The following is an 18000-nucleotide window of genomic DNA, read 5'->3' on the forward strand; positions in this document are numbered from 1 at the left end:
ATTTCTGAGCTGTGAACATGCACATGACAGATATTTCAACCACCAAACTAGTTACTTATGCACTTTGAAATAGTTCCTTGGACTTCGTTGCTTCTCCTATCACCAGTTTCAAGAATCACACTTTGATCACAGGAAAACCCTCTTGGAGCGAATTCTACCCTAGAGATATGTAATTTGAATAGATTCCTTCAACATGATATTCCGTGCTCCGTACATGTTACATGCATGACGGTTTCGACAAACATGCATTCCTGAGTTGTGAGCATGTGGATTACTGATTTTTCATTCTCTTTAAAGGAATAATTTCACATAGACTCGTGTACACATTTTCACAAGCTTTCCCTAACACAAGTTTCGAATTCGTTCATTTTTCACAGAGGAATAATTCTGGAGTGTATTCAACCTAATAGATATATAATTTACATGAATTCCATCAACATGGCATTCCGGGTTCCGTACATGATACATGCATTACGGATTCAAGACACATGCATTTCTGAGTTGTGAGCATGTGGATTAGTGAACTTTCATCCACCAAAGAAGGCATATATTACACTTTGAAATATTTACTCTGACTTCATAAGTTTTTTGTATCACCAGGTTCTAAAATCGGACATTTGGCAGTAGAAAACACTCTTTGAGCGAATTCTCACCAATACACATGTAATTTACATTGTTTATATAACCATGGCATTCCGTATTCCGAACATTTTTCATGCATCACAGATTCCTCAAACATGCATTTCCAAGCTGACTTCATGCGTATGACTGATGTTTCAACCACCAAACAAGTTAGTTATACACCTTGAAATATTTCCTTGGACTTCATTGCTTCTCCTATCACCAGTTTCAAGAATCACACTTTGATCCCAGAAAAACCCTCTTGGAGCGAATTCTACCCTAGAGATATGTAATTTGAATAGATTCCTTCAACATGATATTCCGTGTTCCGTACATGTTACATGCATGACGGTTTCGACAAACATGCATTCCTGAGTTGTGAGCATGTGGATTACTGATTTTTCATCCTCTTTAAAGGAATAATTTCACATAGACTCGTGTACACATTTTCACAAGCTTTCCCTAACACAAGTTTCGAATTCATGATTTTCTCACAGAAGAATACTTCTGGAGTGTATTCAACCTAATAGATATATAATTAACATGAATTCCATCAACATGGCATTCCGGGTTCCGTACATGATACATGCAATACGGATTCAAGAAACATGCGTTTCTGAGATGTGTGCATGTGGATTAGTGAACTTTCATCCACCAAAGAAGGCATATATTACACTTTGAAATATTTACTCTGACTTCATAAGTTTTTTGTATCACCAGGTTCTAAAATCGGACATTTGGCAGTAGAAAAAACTCTTTGAGCGAATTCTCACCAATACACATGTAATTTACATTGTTTACATCACCATGGCATTCCGTATTCCGAACACGTTTCATGCATCACAGATTCCTCAAACATGCATTTCCGAGCTGTGAACATGCGTATGACAGATGTTTCAACCACCAAAGAAGTTACTTATGCACCTTGAAATATTTCCTTGGACTTCATTGCCTCTCCTATCACCAGTTTCAAGAATCACACTTTGATCACAGGAAAACACTCTTGGAGCGAATTCTACCCTCGAGATATGTAATTTGAATACATTCCTTCAACATGATATTCCATGTTCCGTACATGTTACATGCATGATGGATTCGACAAACATGCATTCCTGAGTTGTGAGCATGTGGATTACTGATTTTTCATCCTCTATAAAAGGAATAATTTCATATAGACTCGTGTACATATTTTCACAAGCTTTCCCTAACACAAGATTCGAATTCATGATTTTTTCACAGAAGAATACTTCTGGAGTGTATTCAACCTAATAGATATATAATTAACATGAATTCCATCAACATGGCATTCCGGGTTCCGTACATGATACATGCCTGACGGATTCAAGAAACATGCGTTTCTGAGATGTGAGCATGTGGATTAGTGAACTTTCATCCACCAAAGAAGGCATATATTACACTTTGAAATTTTTACTCTGACTTCATAAGTTTTTTGTATCACCAGGTTCTAAAATCGGACATTTGGCAGTAGAAAACACTCTTTGAGCGAATTCTCACCAATACACATGTAATTTACATTGTTTACATCACCATGGCATTCCGTATTCCGAACATGTTTCATGCATCACAGATTCCTCAAACATGCATTTCCGAGCTGTGAACATGCGCATGACAGATGTTTCAACCAACAAACAAGTTATTTATGCACTTTGAAATATTTCCTTGGACTTCATTTCTTCTCCTAACACCAGTTTCAAGAATCACACTTTGATCCCAGAAAAACCCTCTTGGAGCGAATTCTACCCTAGAGATATGTAATTTGAATAGATTCCTTCAACATGATATTCCGTGTTCCGTACATATTACATGCATGACGGATTCGACAAACATGCATTCCTGAGTTGTGAGCATGTGGATTACTGATTTTTCATCCTCTATAAAAGGAATAATTTCATATAGACTCGTGTACACATTTTCACAAGCTTTCCCTAACACAAGTTTCGAATTCGTTCATTTTTCACAGAAGAATACTTCTGGAGTGTATTCAACCTAATAGATATATAATTTACATGAATTCCGTCAACATGGCATTCCGGGTTCCGTACATGATACGTGCATTACGGATTCAAGACACATGCGTTTCTGAGTTGTGAGCATGTGGATTAGTGAACTTTCATCCACCAAAGAAGGCATATATTACACTTTGAAATATTTACTCTGGCTTCATAAGTTTTTTGTATCACCAGGTTCTAAAATCGGACATTTGGCAGTAGAAAACACTCTTTGAGCGAATTCTCACCAATACACATGTAATTTACATTGTTTACCTAACCATGGCATTACGTATTCCGAACATGTTTCATGCATCACAGATTCCTCAAACATGCATTTCTGAGCTGTGAACATGCGTATGACAGATGTTTCAACCACCAAAGAAGTTACTTATGCACCTTGAAATATTTCCTTGGACTTCATTGCTTCTCCTATCACCAGTTTCAAGAATCACACTTTGATCACAGGAAAACACTCTTGGAGCGAATTCTACCCTCGAGACATGTAATTTGAATAGATTACTTCAACATGATATTCCGTGTTCCATACATGTTACATGCATGATGGATTCGACAAACATGCATTCCTGAGTTGTGAGCATGTGGATTACTGATTTTTCATCCTCTATAAAAGGAATAATTTCATATAGACTCGTGTACACATTTTCACAAGCTTTCCCTAAGAGAAGATTCGAATTCGTTCATTTTTCACAGAAGAATACTTCTGGAGTGTATTCAACCTAATAGATATATAATTTACATGAATTCCATTAACATGGCATTCCGGGTTCCGTACATGATACATCCATGACGGATTCGAGAAACATGCATTTCTGAGTTGTGAGCATGTGGATTAGTGAACTTTCATCCACCAAAGAAGGCATATATTACACTTTGAAATATTTACTCTGACTTCATAAGTTTTTTGTATCACCAGGTTCTAAAATCGGACATTTGGCAGTAGAAAACACTCTTTGAGCGAATTCTCACCAATACACATGTAATTTACATTGTTTACATAACCATGGCATTCCGTATTCCGAACATGTTTCATGCATCACGGATTCCTCAAACATGCATTTGTGAGCTGTGATCATGCGCATGACAGATGTTTCAACCACCAAACAAGTTACTTATGCACTTTGAAATAGTTCCTTGGACTTCGTTGCTTCTCCTATCACCAGTTTCAAGAATCACACTTTGATCACAGGAAAACCCTCTTGGAGCGAATTCTACCCTAGAGATATGTAATTTGAATACATTCCTTCAACATGATATTCCATGTTCCGTACATGTTACATGCATGATGGATTCGACAAACATGCATTCCTGAGTTGTGAGCATGTGGATTACTGATTTTTCATCCTCTATAAAAGGAATAATTTCATATAGACTCGTGTACACATTTTCACAAGCTTTCCCTAACACAAGTTTCGAATTCATGATTTTTTCACAGAAGAATACTTCTGGAGTGTATTCAACCTAATAGATATATAATTAACATGAATTCCATCAACATGGCATTCCGGGTTCCGTACATGATACATGCATGACGGATTCAAGAAACATGCGTTTCTGAGATGTGTGCATGTGGATTAGTGAACTTTCATCCACCAAAAAGGCATATATTACACTTTGAAATATTTACTCTGACTTCATAAGTTTTTTGTATCACCAGGTTCTAAAATCGGACATTTGGCAGTAGAAAACACTCTTTGAGTGAATTCTCACCAATACACATGTAATTTACATTGTTTACATAACCATGGAATTCCGTATTCCAAACATGATTCATGCATCAACAATTCCTCAAATTGCATTTCTGAGCTGTGAACATGCACATGACAGATATTTCAACCACCAAACAAGTTACTTATGCACTTTGAAATAGTTCCTTGGACTTCGTTGCTTCTCCTATCACCAGTTTCAAGAATCACACTTTGATCACAGGAAAACCCTCTTGGAGCGAATTCTACCCTAGAGATATGTAATTTGAATAGATTCCTTCAACATGATATTCCGTGCTCCGTACATGTTACATGCATGACGGTTTCGACAAACATGCATTCCTGAGTTGTGAGCATGTGGATTACTGATTTTTCATCCTCTTTAAAGGAATAATTTCACATAGACTCGTGTACACATTTTCACAAGCTTTCCCTAACACAAGTTTCGAATTCGTTCATTTTTCACAGAGGAATAATTCTGGAGTGTATTCAACCTAATAGATATATAATTTACATGAATTCCATCAACATGGCATTCCGGGTTCCGTACATGATACATGCATGACGGATTCAAGACACATGCATTTCTGAGTTGTGAGCATGTGGATTAGTGAACTTTCATCCACCAAAGAAGGCATATATTACACTTTGAAATATTTACTCTGACTTCATAAGTTTTTTGTATCACCAGGTTCTAAAATCGGACATTTGGCAGTAGAAACACTCTTTGAGCGAATTCTCACCAATACACATGTAATTTACATTGTTTACATAACCATGGCATTCCGTATTCCAAACATGATTCATGCATCAACCATTCCTCAAATTGCATTTCTGAGCTGTGAACATGCACATGACAGATATTTCAACCACCAAACATGTTACTTATGCACTTTGAAATATTTCCTTGGACTTCGTTGCTTCTCCTATCACCAGTTTCAAGAATTACACTTTGATCACAGGAAAACCCTCTTGGAGCGAATTTTACCCTAGAGATATGTAATTTGAATAGATTCCATCAACATGATATTCCGTGTTCCGTACATGTTATATGCATGATGGATTCGACAAACATGCATTCCTGAGTTGTGAGCATGTGGATTACTGATTTTTCATCCTCTATAAAAGGAATAATTTCATATAGACTCGTGTACACATTTTCAAAAGCTTTCCCTAACAGAAGATTCGAATTCGTTCATTTTTCACAGAAGAATACTTCTGGAGTGTATTCACCCTAATAGATATATAATTTACATGAATTCCATCAACATGGCATTCCGGGTTCCGTACATGATACATGCATGACGGATTCGAGAAACATGCGTTTATGAGATGTGAGCATGTGGATTAGTGAACTTTCATCCACCAAAGAAGGCATATATTACACTTTGAAATATTTACTCTGACTTCATAAGTTTTTTGTATCACCAGGTTCTAAAATCGGACATTTGGCAGTAGAAAATCCTCTTTGAGCGAATTCTCACCAATACACATGTAATTTACATTGTTTACATCACCATGGCATTCCGTATTCCGAACATGTTTCATGCATCACAGATTCCTCAAACATGAATTTCCGAGCTGTGAACATGCGCATGACAGATGTTTCAACCATCAAACAAGTTATTTATGCACTTTGAAATATTTCCTTGGACTTCATTGCTTCTCCTATCACCAGTTTCAAGAATCACATTTTGATCCCAGAAAAACCCTCTTGGAGCGAATTCTACCCTAGAGATATGTAATTTGAATAGATTCCTTCAACATGATATTCCGTGTTCCGTATATGTTACATGCATGACGGATTCGACAAACATGCATTCCTGAGTTGTGAGCATGTGGATTACTGATTTTTCATCCTCTATAAAAGGAATAGTTTCATATAGACTCGTGTACACATTTTCACAAACTTTCCCTAACACAAGTTTCGAATTCGTTCATTTTTCACAGAAGAATACTTCTGGAGTTTATTCAAACTAATAGATATATAATTTACATGAATTCCATCAACATGGCATTCCGGGTTCCGTACATGATACGTGCATTACGGATTCAAGACACATGCGTTTCTGAGTTGTGAGCATGTGGATTAGTGAACTTTCATCCACCAAAGGAGGCATATATTACACTTTGAAATATTTACTCTGGCTTCATAAGTTTTTTGTATCACCAGGTTCTAAAATCGGACATTTGGCAGTAGAAAACACTCTTTGAGCGAATTCTCACCAATACACATGTAATTTAATTTGTTTACATAACCATGGCATTACGTATTCCGAACATGTTTCATGCATCACAGATTCCTCAAACATGCATTTCCGAGCTGTGAACATGCGTATGACAGATGTTTCAACCACCAAAGAAGTTATTTATGCACTTTGAAATATTTCCTTGGACTTCATTGCTTCTCCTATCACCAGTTTCATGAATCACACTTTGATCCCAGAAAAACCCACTTGGAGCGAATTCTACCCTAGAGATATGTAATTTGAATAGATTCCTTCAACATGATATTCCGTGTTCCGTACATGTTACATGCATGACGGATTCGACAAACATGCATTCCTGAGTTGTGAGCATGTGGATTACTGATTTTTCATCCTCTATAAAAGGAATAATTTCATATAGACTCGTGTACACATTTTCACAAGCTTTCCCTAACACAAGTTTCGAATTCGTTCATTTTTCACAGAAGAATACTTCTGGAGTGTATTCAACCTAATAGATATATAATTTACATGAATTCCATCAACATGGCATTCCGGGTTCCGTACATGATACATGCATGACGGATTCGAGAAACATGCGTTTCTGAGTTGTGAGCATGTGGATTAGTGAACTTTCATCCACCAAAGAAGGCATATATTACACTTTGAAATATTTACTCTGACTTCATAAGTTTTTTGTATCACCAGGTTCTAAAATCGGATATTTGGCAGTAGAAAACACTCTTTGAGCGAATTCTCACCAATACACATGTAAATTATATTGTTTACATAACCATGGCATTCCGTATTCCGAACATGTTTCATGCATCACGGATTCCTCAAACATGCATTTGTGAGCTGTGATCATGCGCATGACAGATGTTTCAACCACCAAACAAGTTACTTATGCACTTTGAAATAGTTCCTTGGACTTCGTTGCTTCTCCTATCACCAGTTTCAAGAATCACACTTTGATCACAGGAAAACCCTCTTGGAGCGAATTCTACCCTAGAGATATGTAATTTGAATACATTCCTTCAACATGATATTCCATGTTCCGTACATATTACATGCATGATGGATTCGACAAACATGCATTCCTGAGTTGTGAGCATGTGGATTACTGATTTTTCATCCTCTATAAAAGGAATAATTTCATATAGACTCGTGTACACATTTTCACAAGCTTTCCCTAACACAAGTTTCGAATTCATGATTTTTTCACAGAAGAATACTTCTGGAGTGTATTCAACCTAATAGATATATAATTAACATGAATTCCATCAACATGGCATTCCGGGTTCCGTACATGATACATGCATGACGGATTCAAGAAACATGCGTTTCTGAGATGTGTGCATGTGGATTAGTGAACTTTCATCCACCAAAGAAGGCATATATTACACTTTGAAATACTTACTCTGACTTCATAAGTTTTTTGTATCACCAGGTTCTAAAATCGGACATTTGGCAGTAGAAAACACTCTTTGAGTGAATTCTCACCAATACACATGTAATTTACATTGTTTACATAACCATGGCATTCCGTATTCCAAACATGATTCATGCATCAACAATTCCTCAAATTGCATTTCTGAGCTGTGAACATGCACATGACAGATATTTCAACCACCAAACAAGTTACTTATGCACTTTGAAACAGTTCCTTGGACTTCGTTGCTTCTCCTATCACCAGTTTCAAGAATCACACTTTGATCACAGGAAAACACTCTTGGAGCGAATTCTACCCTAGAGATATGTAATTTGAATAGATTCCTTCAAAATGATATTCCGTGCTCCGTAAATGTTACATGCATGACGGTTTCGACAAACATGCATTCCTGAGTTGTGAGCATGTGGATTACTGATTTTTCATCCTCTTTAAAGGAATAATTTCACATAGACTCGTGTACACATTTTCACAAGCTTTCCCTAACACAAGTTTCGAATTCGTTCATTTTTCACAGAGGAATAATTCTGGAGTGTATTCAACCTAATAGATATATAATTTACATGAATTCCATCAACATGGCATTCCGGGTTCCGTACATGATATATGCATGACGGATTCAAGACACATGCATTTCTGAGTTGTGAGCATGTGGATTAGTGAACTTTCAACCACCAAAGAAGGCATATATTACACTTTGAAATATTTACTCTGACTTCATAGGTTTTTTGTATCACCAGGTTCTAAAATCGGACATTTGGCAGTAGAAAACACTCTTTGAGCGAATTCTCAACAATACACATGTAATTTACATTGTTTACATAACCATGGCATTCCGTATTCCGAACATGTTTCATGCATCACGGATTCCTCAAACATGCATTTCTGAGCTGTGAACATGCGCATGACAGATGTTTCAACCACCAAACAAGTTGCTTATGCACTTTGAAATAGTTCCTTGGACTTCGTTGCTTCTCCTATCACCAGTTTCAAGAATCACACTTTGATCACAGGAAAACCCTCTTGGAGCGAATTCTACCCTAGAGATATGTAATTTGAATACATTCCTTCAACATGATATTCCATGTTCCGTACATGTTACATGCATGATGGATTCGACAAACATGCATTCCTGAGTTGTGAGCATGTGGATTACTGATTTTTCATCCTCTATAAAAGGAATAATTTCATATAGACTCGTGTACACATTTTCACAAGCTTTCCCTAACACAAGTTTCGAATTCATGATTTTTTCACAGAAGAATACTTCTGGAGTGTATTCAACCTAATAGATATATAATTAACATGAATTCCATCAACATGGCATTCCGGGTTCCGTACATGATACATGCATGACGGATTCAAGAAACATGCGTTTCTGAGATGTGTGCATGTGGATTAGTGAACTTTCATCCACCAAAGAAGGCATATATTACACTTTGAAATATTTACTCTGACTTCATAAGTTTTTTGTATCACCAGGTTCTAAAATCGGACATTTGGCAGTAGAAAACACTCTTTGAGCGAATTCTCACCAATACACATGTAATTTACATTGTTTACATAACCATGCCATTCCGTATTCCAAACATGATTCATGCATCAACAATTCCTCAAATTGCATTTCTGAGCTGTGAACATGCACATGACAGATATTTCAACCACCAAACAAGTTACTTATGCACATTGAAATAATTCCTTGGACTTCGTTGCTTCTCCTATCACCAGTTTCAAGAATCACACTTTGATCACAGGAAAACCCTCTTGGAGCGAATTCTACCCTAGAGATATGTAATTTGAATAGATTCCTTCAACATGATATTCCGTGCTCCGTACATGTTACATGCATGACGGTTTCGACAAACATGCATTCCTGAGTTGTGAGCATGTGGATTACTGATTTTTCATCCTCTTTAAAGGAATAATTTCACATAGACTCGTGTACACATTTTCACAAGCTTTCCCTAACACAAATTTCGAATTCGTTCATTTTTCACAGAGGAATAATTCTGGAGTGTATTCAACCTAATAGATATATAATTTACATGAATTCCATCAACATGGCATTCCGGGTTCTGTACATGATACATGCATTACGGATTCAAGACACATGCATTTCTGAGTTGTGAGCATGTGGATTAGTGAACTTTCATCCACCAAAGAAGGCATATATTACACTTTGAAATATTTACTCTGACTTCATAAGTTTTTTGTATCACCAGGTTATAAAATCGGACATTTGGCAGTAGAAACACTCTTTGAGCGAATTCTCACCAATACACATGTAATTTACATTGTTTACATAACCATGGCATTCCGTATTCCAAACATGATTGATGCATCAACAATTCCTCAAATTGCATTTCTGAGCTGTGAGCATGCACATGACAGATATTTCAACCACCAAACATGTTACTTATGCACTTTGAAATATTTCCTTGGACTTCGTTGCTTCTCCTATCACCAGTTTCAAGAATCACACTTTGATCACAGGAAAACCCTCTTGGAGCGAATTCTACCCTTGAGATATGTAATTTGAATAGATTCCATCAACATGATATTCCGTGTTCCGTACATGTTATATGCATGATGAATTCGACAAACATGCATTCCTGAGTTGTGAGCATGTGGATTACTGATTTTTCATCCTCTATAAAAGGAATAATTTCATATAGACTCGTGTACACATTTTCACAAGCTTTCCGTAACAGAAGATTCGAATTCGTTCATTTTTCACAGAAGAATACTTCTGGAGTGTATTCACCCTAATAGATATATAATTTACATGAATTCCATCAACATGGCATTCCGGGTTCCGTACATGATACATGCATGACGGATTCGAGAAACATGCGTTTATGAGATGTGAGCATGTGGATTAGTGAACTTTCATCCACCAAAGAAGGCATATATTACACTTTGAAATATTTACTCTGACTTCATAAGTTTTTTGTATCACCAGGTTCTAAAATCGGACATTTGGCAGTAGAAAACACTCTTTGAGCGAATTCTCACCAATACACATGTAATTTACATTGTTTACATCACCATGGCATTCCGTATTCCGAACATGTTTCATGCAACACAGATTCCTCAAACATGCATTTCCGAGCTGTGAACATGCGCATGACAGATGTTTCAACCAACAAACAAGGTATTTATGCACTTTGAAATATTTCCTTGGACTTCATTGCTTCTCCTATCACCAGTTTCAAGAATCACATTTTGATCCCAGAAAAACCCTCTTGGAGCGAATTCTACCCTAGAGATATGTAATTTGAATAGATTCCTTCAACATGATATTCCGTGTTCCGTACAAGTTACATGCATGACGGATTCGACAAACATGCATTCCTGAGTTGTGAGCATGTGGATTACTGATTTTTCATCCTCTATAAAAGGAATAATTTCATATAGACTCGTGTACACATTTTCACAAGCTTTCCCTAACACAAGTTTCGAATTCGTTCATTTTTCACAGAAGAATACTTCTGGAGTGTATTCAAACTAATAGATATATAATTTACATGAATTCCATCAACATGGCATTCCGGGTTCCGTACATGATACGTGCATTACGGATTCAAGACACATGCGTTTCTGAGTTGTGAGCATGTGGATTAGTGAACTTTCATCCACCAAAGAAGGCATATATTACACTTTGAAATATTTACTCTGGCTTCATAAGTTTTTTGTATCACCAGGTTCTAAAATCGGACATTTGGCAGTAGAAAACACTCTTTGAGCGAATTCTCACCAATACACATGTAATTTAAATTGTTTACATAACCATGGCATTACGTATTCCGAACATGTTTCATGCATCACAGATTCCTCAAACATGCATTTCCGAGCTGTGAACATGCGTATGACAGATGTTTCAACCACCAAAGAAGTTACATATGCACCTTGAAATATTTCCTTGGACTTCATTGTTTCTCCTCTCACCAGTTTCATGAATCACACTTTGATCCCAGAAAAACCCACTTGGAGCGAATTCTACCCTAGAGATATGTAATTTGAATAGATTCCTTCAACATGATATTCCGTGTTCCGTACATGTTACATGCATGACGGATTCGACAAACATGCATTCCTGATTTGTGAGTATGTGGATTACTGATTTTTCATCCTCTATAAAAGGAATAATTTCATATAGACTCGTGTACACATTTTCACAAGCTTTCCCTAACACAAGTTTCGAATTCGTTCATTTTTCACAGAAGAATACTTCTGGAGTATATTCAACCTAATAGATATATAATTTACATGAATTCCATCAACATGGCATTCCGAGTTCCGTACATGATACATGCATTACGGATTCAAGACAGATGCATTTCTGAGTTGTGAGCATGTGGATTAGTGAACTTTCATCCACCAAAGAAGGCATATATTACACTTTGAAATATTTATTCTGACTTCATAGGTTTTTTGTATCACCAGGTTCTAAAATCGGACATTTGGCAGTAGAAAACACTCTTTGAGCGAATTCTCAACAATACACATGTAATTTACATTGTTTACATAACCATGGCATTCCGTATTCCGAACATGTTTCATGCATCACAGATTCTTCAAACATGCATTTCCAAGCTGAGATCATGCGTATGACAGATGTTTCATCCACCCAACAAGTTAGTTATACACCTTGAAATATTTCCTTGGACTTCATTGCTTCTCCTATCACCAGTTTCAAGAATCACACTTTGATCCCAGAAAAACCCTCTTGGAGCGAATTCTACCCTAGAGATATGTAATTTGAATAGATTCCTTCAACATGATATTCCGTGTTCCGTACATGTTACATGCATGACGGATTCGACAAACATGCATTCCTGAGTTGTGAGCATGTGGATTACTGATTTTTCATCCTCTATAAAAGGAATAATTTCATATAGACTCGTGTACACATTTTCACAAGCTTTCCCTAACACGAGTTTCGAATTCGTTCATTTTTCACAGAGGAATACTTCTGGAGTGTATTCAACCTAATAGATATATAATTTACATGAATTCCATCAACATGGCATTCCGGGTTCCGTACATGATACATGCATTACGGATTCAAGACACATGCATTTCTGAGTTGTGAGCATGTGGATTAGTGAACTTTCATCCACCAAAAAAGGCATATATTACACTTTGAAATATTTACTCTGACTTCATAAGTTTTTTGTATCACCATGTTCTAAAATCGGACATTTGGCAGTAGAAAACACTCTTTGAGCGAATTCTCAACAATACACATGTAATTTACATTGTTTACATAAACATGGCATTCCGTATTCCGAACATGATTCATGCATCAACAATTCCTCAAATTGCATTTCTGAGCTGTGAACATGCACATGACAGATATTTCAACCACCAAACAAGTTACTTATGCACTTTGAAATATTTCCTTTGAGTTCGTTGCTTCTCCTATCACCAGTTTCAAGAATCACACTTTGATCACAGGAAAACCCTCTTGGAGCGAATTCTACCCAAGAGATATGTAATTTGAATAGATTCCTTCAACATGATATTCCGTGTTCCGTACATGTTACATGCATGACGGATTCGACAAACATGCATTCCTGAGTTGTGAGCATGTGGATTACTGATTTTTCATCCTCTATAAAAGGAATAATTTCATATAGACTCGTGTACACATTTTCACAAGCTTTCCCTAACACAAGCTTCGAATTCATGTTTTTTTCACAGAAGAATACTTCTGGAGTGTATTCAACCTAATAGATATATAATTTACCTGAATTCCATCAACATGGCATTCCGGGTTCCGTACATGATACGTGCATGACGGATTCGAGAAACATGCCTTTCTGAGATGTGTGCTTGTGGATTAGTGAACTTTCATCCACCAAAGAATGCATATATTACACTTTGAAATATTTAATCTGACTTCATAAGTTTTTTGTATCACCAGGTTCTAAAATCGGACATTTGGCAGTAGAAACACTCTTTGAGCGAATTCTCACCAATACACATGTAATTTACATTGTTTACATAACCATGGCATTCCGTATTCCAAACATGATTGATGCATCAACAATTCCTCAAATTGCATTTCTGAGCTGTGAGCATGCACATGACAGATATTTCAACCACCAAACATGTTACTTATGCACTTTGAAATATTTCCTTGGACTTCGTTGCTTCTCCTATCACCAGTTTCAAGAATCACACTTTGATCACAGGAAAACCCTCTTGGAGCGAATTCTACCCTTGAGATATGTAATTTGAATAGATTCCATCAACATGATATTCCGTGTTCCGTACATGTTATATGCATGATGGATTCGACAAACATGCATTCCTGAGTTGTGAGCATGTGGATTACTGATTTTTCATCCTCTATAAAAGGAATAATTTCATATAGACTCGTGTACACATTTTCACAAGCTTTCCGTAACAGAAGATTCGAATTCGTTCATTTTTCACAGAAGAATACTTCTGGAGTGTATTCACCCTAATAGATATATAATTTACATGAATTCCATCAACATGGCATTCCGGGTTCCGTACATGATACATGCATGACGGATTCGAGAAACATGCGTTTATGAGATGTGAGCATGTGGATTAGTGAACTTTCATCCACCAAAGAAGGCATATATTACACTTTGAAATATTTACTCTGACTTCATAAGTTTTTTGTATCACCAGGTTCTAAAATCGGACATTTGGCAGTAGAAAACACTCTTTGAGCGAATTCTCACCAATACACATGTAATTTACATTGTTTACATAACCATGGCATTCCGTATTCCGAACATGTTTCATGCATCACGGATTCCATAAACATGCATTTCTGAGCTGTGAACATGCGCATGACAGATGTTTCAACCACCAAACAAGTTACTTATGCACTTTGAAATATTTCCTTTGAGTTCGTTGCTTCTCCTATCACCAGTTTCAAGAATCACACTTTGATCACAGGAAAACCCTCTTGGAGCGAATTCTACCCTAGAGATATGTAATTTGAATACATTCCTTCAACATGATATTCCATGTTCCGTACATGTTACATGCATGACGGATTCGACAAACATGCATTCCTGAGTTGTGAGCATGTGGATTACTGATTTTTCATCCTCTATAAAAGGAATAATTTCATATAGACTCGTGTACACATTTTCACAAGCTTTCCCTAACACAAGTTTCGAATTCATGCTTTTTTCACAGAAGAATACTTCTGGAGTGTATTCAACCTAATAGATATATAATTTACATGAATTCCATCAACATGGCATTCCGGGTTCCGTACATGATACATGCATGAGGGATTCGAGAAACATGCGTTTCTGAGTTGTGAGCATGTAGATTAGTGAACTTTCATCCACCAAAGAAGGCATATATTACACTTTGAAATATTTACTCTGACTTCATAAGTTTTTTGTATCACCAGGTTCTAAAATCGGACATTTGGCAGTAGAAAACACTCTTTGAGCGAATTCTCACCAATACACATGTAATTTACATTGTTTACATAACCATGGCATTCCGTATTCCGAACATGTTTCATGCATCACGGATTCCATAAACATGCATTTCTGAGCTGTGAACATGCGCATGACAGATGTTTCAACCACCAAACAAGTTACTTATGCACTTTGAAATATTTCCTTTGAGTTCGTTGCTTCTCCTATCACCAGTTTCAAGAATCACATTTTGATCACAGGAAAACCCTCTTGGAGCGAATTCTACCCTAGAGATATGTAATTTGAATAGATTCCTTCAACATGATATTCCGTGCTCCGTACATGTTACATGCATGACGGATTCGACAAACATGCATTCCTGAGTTGTGAGCATGTGGATTACTGATTTTTCATCCTCTATAAAAGGAATAATTTCACATAGACTCGTGTACACATTTTCACAAGCTTTCCCTAACACAAGTTTCGAAATCGTGCTTTTTTTCACAGAAGAATACTTCTGCAGTGTATTCAACCTAATAGATATATAATTTACATGAATTCCATCAACATGGCATTCCGGGTTCCGTACATGATACATGCATGAGGTATTCGAGAAACATGCGTTTCTGAGTTGTGAGCATGAGAATTAGTGAACTTTCATCAACCAAAGAAGGCATATATTACACTTTGAAATATTTACTCTGACTTCATAAGTTTTTTGTATCACCAGGTTCTAAAATCGGACATTTGGCAGTAGAAAACACTCTTTGAGCGAATTCTCACCAATACACATGTAATTTACATTGTTTACATAACCAAGGCATTCTGTATACCGAACATGTTTCATGCATCACGGATTCCATAAACGTGCATTTCTGAGCTGTGAACATGCGCATGACAGATGTTTCAACCACCAAACAAGTTACATATGCACTTTGAAATAGTTCCTTGGTGTTCATTGCTTATACTATCACCAGTTTCAATAATCACACTTTGATCCCAGGAAAACCCTCTTGGAGCGAATTCTACCCTAGAGATATGTAATTTGAATAGATTCCTTCAAAATGATATTCCGTGTTCCGTACATGTTACATGCATGACAGATTCGACAAACATGCATTCCTGAGTTGTGAGCATGTGGATTACTGATTTTTCATCCTCTATAAATGGAATAATTTCATATAGACTCGTGTACACATTTTCACAAGCTTTCCCTAACACAAGTTTCGAATTCGTGCTTTTTTGACAGAAGAATTCTTCTGGAGTTTATTCAACCTAATAGATATATAATTTACATGAATTCCATCAACATGGCATTCCGGGTTCCGTACATGATACATGCATGACGGATTCGAGAAACATGCGTTTCTGAGTTGTGAGCATGTGGATTAGTGATCTTTCACCACCAAAGAAGGCATATATTACACTTTGAAATACCTACTCTGACTTCATAAGTTTTTTGTATCACCAGGTTCTAAAATCGGACATTTGGCAGTAGAAAACACTCTTTGAGCGAATTCTCAGCAATACACATGTAATTTACATTGTTTACATAACCATGGCATTCCGTATTCCGAACATGATTCATGCATCATGGATTCCTCAACTTGCATTTCTGAGCTGTGAACATGCGCATGACAGATATTTCAACCACCAAACAAGTTACCTATGCACTTTGAAATATTTCCTTGGACTTCGTTTCTTCTCCTATCACCAGTTTCAAGAATCACACTTTGATCCCAGAAAAACCCTCTTGGAGCGAATTCTACCCTAGAGATATGTAATTTGAATAGATTCTTTCAACATGATATTCCGTGTTCCGTACACGTTACATGCATGACGGATTCGACAAACATGCATTCCTGAGTTGTGAGCATGTGGATTACTGATTTTTCATCCTGTATAAAAGGAATAATTTCATATAGACTCATGTACACATTTTCACAAGCTTTCCCTAACACAAGTTCCGAATTCGTTCATTTTTCACAGAAGAATTCTTCTGGAGTGCATTCACCCTAATAGATATATAATTTACATGAATTCCATCAACATGGCATTCCGGGTTCCGTACATGATACATGCATGACGGATTCGAGAAACATGCGTTTATGAGATGTGAGCATGTGGATTAGTGAACTTTCATCCACCAAAGAAGGCATATATTACACTTTGAAATATTTACTCTGACTTCATAAGTTTTTTGTATCACCAGGTTCTAAAATCGGACATTTGGCAGTAGAAAACACTCTTTGAGCGAATTCTCACCAATACACATGTAATTTACATTGTTTACATCACCATGGCATTCCGTATTCCGAACTTGTTTCATGCAACACAGATTCCTCAAACATGAATTTCCGAGCTGTGAACATGCGCATGACAGATGTTTCAACCACCAAACAAGTTACCTATGCACTTTGAAATATTTCCTTGGACTTCGTTTCTTCTCCTATCACCAGTTTCAAGAATCACACTTTGATCCCAGAAAAACACTCTTGGAGCGAATTCTACCCTAGAGATATGTAATTTGAATAGATTCCTTCAACATGATATTCCGTGTTC

Source organism: Vicugna pacos, unplaced genomic scaffold, assembly GCF_048564905.1.
Source record: "Vicugna pacos unplaced genomic scaffold, VicPac4 SAC-SAT, whole genome shotgun sequence".
NCBI lineage: Eukaryota > Metazoa > Chordata > Mammalia > Artiodactyla > Camelidae > Vicugna > Vicugna pacos.